At 39.7% G+C, this 6,000-nt stretch overlaps 1 long non-coding RNA gene across 2 annotated transcripts in view; it reads left to right on the forward strand.

Moving 5' to 3' along the window:
* The window catches only part of LOC137146436 (uncharacterized), a 75,043-nt gene extending 72,275 nt beyond the window's left edge, over positions 1–2,768 (forward strand). For both annotated transcript variants that reach the window (XR_010917935.1, XR_010917934.1), the window contains exons 2-3: positions 1,571–1,638; positions 2,611–2,768. This is a non-coding gene — a long non-coding RNA (uncharacterized lncRNA). The remainder of the gene's footprint in view (positions 1–1,570; positions 1,639–2,610) is intronic.
* Positions 2,769–6,000: the final 3,232 nt, after the last annotated feature.

Genomic DNA, 6,000 nt, shown 5'->3' on the forward strand with positions numbered 1-6,000 from the left:
TGACTGGTCTATAGTTCCCTGGGTACTCTTAGTACCTGTCTCTAAAACAAGGAACAATGTTTGTCCTTCTCCAGTCTTCCAGGACCTCACCTGTCTTCCATGAGTTTTCAAAGATAATCACTAATGCTTCTGAGATCGCGTCACCTAGTTCTTTGAGTACCCAAGGGTGGATTTCATCAGGCTATGCTCACTTGAATACATCTCACTTATATAAATATACTTTAACCTATTCTTTTCCTATTTTGGCTTTCATTCCTTCCCCATTGTTGTTAATATTAATTGTATTGAGTATCTGGTCACGATTTCACTTTTTAGTGAAGGCTGAAGCAAAATAGGCATTAAATACCTCAGTTGTCTTGATATCCATTATTAGCTCTCCTTCCCCAGTAGGTAGAGGAGCTACACTTACCTTCATCTTTCTCTTGTTTCTAATGAATGATCTTTCACATGATATTAAAAATCACTGTCTAGTCTGAGCCATGTTATATAGGAGCAGAGACCCTTGCGCTTAAAGGGCAAAAATTTCTCGAGAGGTGTTTACAATGAGTTAATCAAATCCATCTTGTCCAAGGTGAGCTGGCCTGGCTTTTGATATTAATACGGTTTACATGTACATACTGGCACAGCATGTGTCACATGGTCCAGCTTAGGAATAGCAATTTACTATTGCTGTCAGCTAATGGAGTTGTTCCTTTGGCTCTGATGGCAGCTTCAAATCCTATTGACCCAGGCAGGAGGTCCCTTACACATGAAAACTCACATCAAGATATAGACAAATGAAGACGGTAGGAAGAGACTATTTAAAAAAGGAAGGCAGGGAAGATCTCCCTAAATATCTAGAAAGGAAAGTGAGTGTGCCAACTGGATTGTAAATCTTGTACCGTGTGCTTTCAGAAGGATTTTACCTGTAAATGTTACTGCAGGTTGAAGTGCTGTACTGCCTAAATTCCACTTGACATGCTACTGAGCCCTCTCTTCCCAACAGCAATGGGTCTCTTGATAACTTGGGTTACTGCTGCAAGGTTTTTTGTGACTGCAGTGTGGTAGGGAGAATTTTTTTTGTGCTGGACTCTAATGCATTACAAATGAAATCTACTCTTGTCAGTAGAATTTTGCTGGCCCTCTGCAGCACGTTAATCTTCAGAATAGTGCTTAATTGGGACTTGTTCTGCTTGCGGGTGAATTTCATCCCTTACAATTTACTACATAAAGCCTCAGCATAACTCTATTGAAATCAATGGAGCTGTTCTGATTTGCACAATTGAGGCTCTGATCAGTAATGTATTTCTTAGCTTATCCCTCTCTTCGTCCGTTTTCTAACTAATGGTCTGATTTGGTGGTGGTTTTCTTTTGTTTCTTTTTCTGCCTCTTCTTCCCCCTCCTCCCCTCAAAGTACATGATGTCTCTGGTAGAATCAAAATATGATCCAAGTATTGCTATAACTTTTATCATTCTCTTATGCTAACCTCACTAAACTGTGCATTCTAGAGACTATAAAAAAGTCATTGTCCAGGGAGTTGGACGTTTCTGTTTATAGTTTGTAGCTGAGAGTTTGCTTTTTCTCTTTCAGCTTGCAATGGAGCATTATGGCCTTCAAAGCATGATTAAAAGATACACCTTGAGAGCATCGGTCAGAAGGTGAGTCTCCTCCTCTCACATTTGGGCTATGTCTTCACTGACGGGGCAAATTCGCCGCCGTCAGATTGACTTCTCTGGATCGACTGAGCGGTCAGTGAAGACCTGCTCAGTAGATCCAGAAATCGATGTATTAAGACCACCTTCTCAAGTGGCGTAGCGCTGCATTGACAGGAACGCAGTTCCCGTCGGCGCAGGGCAGTGAAGACAGCACGCAGAACAGAAGAAGAGAAGTCGACAGGAGTTACACAAGCTTTTTTGCGTAGCTTGCATAATTCCGGTCAACTGCCGCCAAATCTCTGAGGTAAGTGAAGACAAGCCCTTGATTTTACACTTGGGTTCTTCAACTGACTTCTTATACAGTCACGCTGATTTACACTAACATAATCAAGAGAAGACTTGGGTCCTATAACTTTAATGCACCAAAGGGATTAGACTGTGGGTAATCCAATAACAGTTAAAATCTGTGAAAGGACTACCATTGATTTGGATCAAACCCGGTGTGCATAAAATGTTTGCATTTGCTTTTTTCCTTTTGTATTTGCAGTGTTTTCTTTGTGTCAAACAGAGAATTGGGGAAGTTAAGCATACATTTGACTGTATATTGTCTGTTCTGTAATACTTACCAAACTCCAGAATATTAAACTCAGTTTACTGTCACTGCAAGTGGCTGAAAAAGATATCATCTAGAATGATACCCAGCAAGATATATTACTCAAGTAACGAATACTTTGTTCACCCCTCCGTCTCTACTGTTGAGTAAATAGATACATTCATTTTGTTTCAAGACATGTTGAATCACTAAGATATGCTGTCACATCTTCCACCACAATATATTATGATCATCATGAAGTATGACTGAGTGACTTGGGCTATATGGCACATAACACTCGTTTTTGGCTACCTCATGGAAGCAACACAAGCCTATTCCTGCAAAGTGTTACTCATGTGACTGGTTCTTGCTATTCTGTTCAGATTCTAATACTGTGTCCATCACCATGGTGTCTAAGTGCCTGCCAATGAACTGTTGACTTCAATTGAACAACTAACTGAGGACCTAAGGATCTGCAGTATTGAATTTCAATGTGCTAATTCATTTTCCTCTCGATAGCTATACCTAGAGAGAGGAGAGAATAAATCTACCTACAAATAACCCAATGCACTCTTGTATCATTTATTTCTACTGCCCCAATGTCAAGTAAGTCTATTGTTTCATCTATTTGTTGATGAACCCGTAGCCATACTCGGAAGCTTAAATGAATCTCCTGTTTCTCTGTGGAAGGTAGTTGGCACACGCACCACGTCTACAGTATATGGAAAAGCAAACTTAAATTAGTCTAGGCTCATGAATGTAAGATATTTCCCAGGTGCATCTTGGTGGTTGTTGTCATAAAAAAACCCAAAAAACTCTCATTTTTATAATTTGTACAAATTGCAACGATTCCCCTTGAAGGCTAAAACCTACTTCTTCCCAATCCCCTCAGACTGTAACCATGACAGGAAAAATATAACCAACTGATCTTTTTAGCAGCCTAAATATTTATTAAATGGTAATCCAACTGCTGTACAAAATTTTAATGGATTTTTAATGTTTTGTTCCCCCCCACACACTTCACACTTTTTTTTTAAACAAATCTTACACAGATTTATAGCTCCAGGTTTTTCAAGCAGTTTTTATATCTTTGATATGGGGGGAAATATGCTTTTTAGGTCACTTTTGTCATTAATATTCACGAAGTAAGATTCAGTGTCAGAATATTAAATAATTGTGACCTGTGAAGGAAAGGAGTTTTTACTTTAACCTTTTAGAAACCATATTTACATGTTGTACTAGCATGAATAATGCATAAAGTTAGGTACTAAGGTTATTTTCAAAGTCAGACATTTTGGGATCAGGCTGTCGAAAACAAAGTAAGAAAAGAGGAGCTGTTTTTCTTTTTCTTTTTTAAAATCCCTACATTCAGGAAATATCACTGAAGTTTTATGCCAACGGGATTTCTCAACAAACTTCAAAACTTAGTTTAGACTCTGTTGGAATGAAAATAAGCATAAAACAGGCACAGTGGAATCCATTTAAATGATTGACTGCAAAACAGATACAATTTCTAAGAAAACAAATGTTCTGCATAGCAAAGTATTACCAAAAAAAAACCCTCCTCAAAATCATTGTGCAGCGTAACCATTGCTAAAATACAGCAATCCGTATGTCCTCTTCTCAGCAGAATTGTTTGGAGACCTTTTGGATTATGCAAGCTCTGAAAACAAGGCTGACCAATGTGCTTGAGATAAGGGGGTGAGGAATTGATAGAGATGGAAAACATCTCTCTCCTATGGGGAAGGCACCCTGAATTTTCTGGTATTGATGAATGACTAGGGACTTAAGAAACCACATATCCGAAGCCTTCAATTTAGGGCATGGGAATAGAATCCACTTCTCTGTTTTGCCATTGGCCTGTGGAATGACTTTGGAAGATTGATCCTTCTGTCAGATTCGGACCCCAGTTCATTGGGCATGGTGTGTGTGATGCTGTCTGGTATATGAGTGACCATTTATAATGTTATCAATATTGCAAAATTACAACACATCTCATGAAATAGGCCATGTAAGGTATCCTTGGAGAAGTTCTGGCTTACTCATCTGTATGTGTGCATTATCTCTGTATTGTAAGCTATGAATATGTGTGATATTTCTGTATCAATAACTTGTGCTGTGCTACTGGGTGGCACCCCCAAGAGATTAGCACCAGCACTGTCCAGCCTGATTGAGGGCTAGTCACGGGCCACCGTCTATACAGTGAGTGCAGGGAAGAGACGTCAGGGGTCATGCCTATGAATCATCAGGACATGCCTGTGGTTAGGGAACTGCAAGTGCTTTTCCATGCCATGTGCTGTGTGGCTGTGTTTAGGACAAAGGAAGTACAGGCCTCATGGCAGAAACTATAAAAGGCTGCTTCACCCTCCACTTTGTCTTCATTCCTGCTTCCTACCTTTGAATCAACTGCTCTACAATGGAAGCTGTGAAACAAAGGACTGAGGCCCATCCAGGTACTGGATATACTCCAGAGGCACTGTACAAGCCTGCAAACTCCCATACTGCTAAGAATCTGATACATACAAATGAACTTCACAATTCATATGTATCTGATTGCTTTGACATTTAATATCTCTCATCCTGTTTTTCTTTCCCTTCATAATAAACCTTTAGTTTTAGTTTCCAAAGGATTGGCTGGCAGTAGGGTCTTTTGGATCAGATCCATACCAATATTGACCTGGCAATGTGGCTGACCCTCTAGGGAGCAGGAGAACCTTTTCGTAAAGTGAATGGAGTTTTTAAATTAAATGCATTTCAGAGACTGAAATGCAATACAGGGGGCTGAGTATTTCTTGCTTTAGCTTCTTGATAACCAGTGTGGGGAATCAGGAGCACTGTTTGTGATTGCGTGGTGAATCTAACTTCAGTGTTAGCCACTAGCTTTTGGAAGAATCTGCTCTCCTTTTTTTGCAGCATGCCCTGCCCTTGGCATTTTCAGGTGGCTATTCTAGGCATGGACGGGACACAGCGTTCTGTAAGCGAACAGTCCCCCACATTCGGCCCAGCTCTGCTGCTAATCCTTACACTCAGTACCAGGAGCTGTGGCCCCTGTTCTAATGGACAGGAAGGGCTAGATTGTTCTGCCAGGTTCGGGAATGGGCTGGGTCTACAAATTACAACCCTGTATCATTATAGGGCAAGATTCATCACAGGTGTAAATCCATTTATTGAAGTTGTTACACCAGGAATGAATGTGGCTCATAATGTCAGTCCCTTTCACAAGGGATAAAGATAGTTAAAGAAAATGTGTGCACACACATGCCTTTAAAAATTTTCCAGAATGTCATTTTAATACAGTAGGCCAGCATGCACGATCCGGTTTATTTTCCGGCATATTTGATGCTTCATGAAGGATGGAGTTTTACTTCATGTCAATGAAATGTTCTTGTCATTGGTAAGGTGCTTCCTTTAAATCATTTCCCTATCTGTTTTCTTATCCATTGTGACATGAACGTTTTTTGCTATCAAATGAGCTGTATAATTTGACTAAGAAAATGCTAAGTGCTTCATTTTAGAAGCATTATAGGTTAATGCGCCAAAAAAAAAAAAAAAAAAGAGAGAGAGAGAGAGAAAAGAAACTAGGATTGTTTCTTCATCTTTGCAGTGGTTTTATGGTAACTGGCTATAATCCAGTCCTTCTATAAAAAGTGCCCCAGTTCTGGAGTATTTCTTCTCACATACCACACTGATGGAAGAGTGACTATGAAAGTTCTTTTCACTTAGGTTTGCATGAAACAATTTTGCTCCCTTTCAATAAGTTTACAATAACATAG

This window comes from Emydura macquarii, unplaced genomic scaffold (genome assembly GCF_026122565.2).
Source record: "Emydura macquarii macquarii isolate MOO-44397 ecotype Brisbane River unplaced genomic scaffold, CSIRO-AGI_Emac_v2 contig_450, whole genome shotgun sequence".
In the NCBI taxonomy this organism is placed as follows: Eukaryota; Metazoa; Chordata; order Testudines; family Chelidae; genus Emydura; species Emydura macquarii.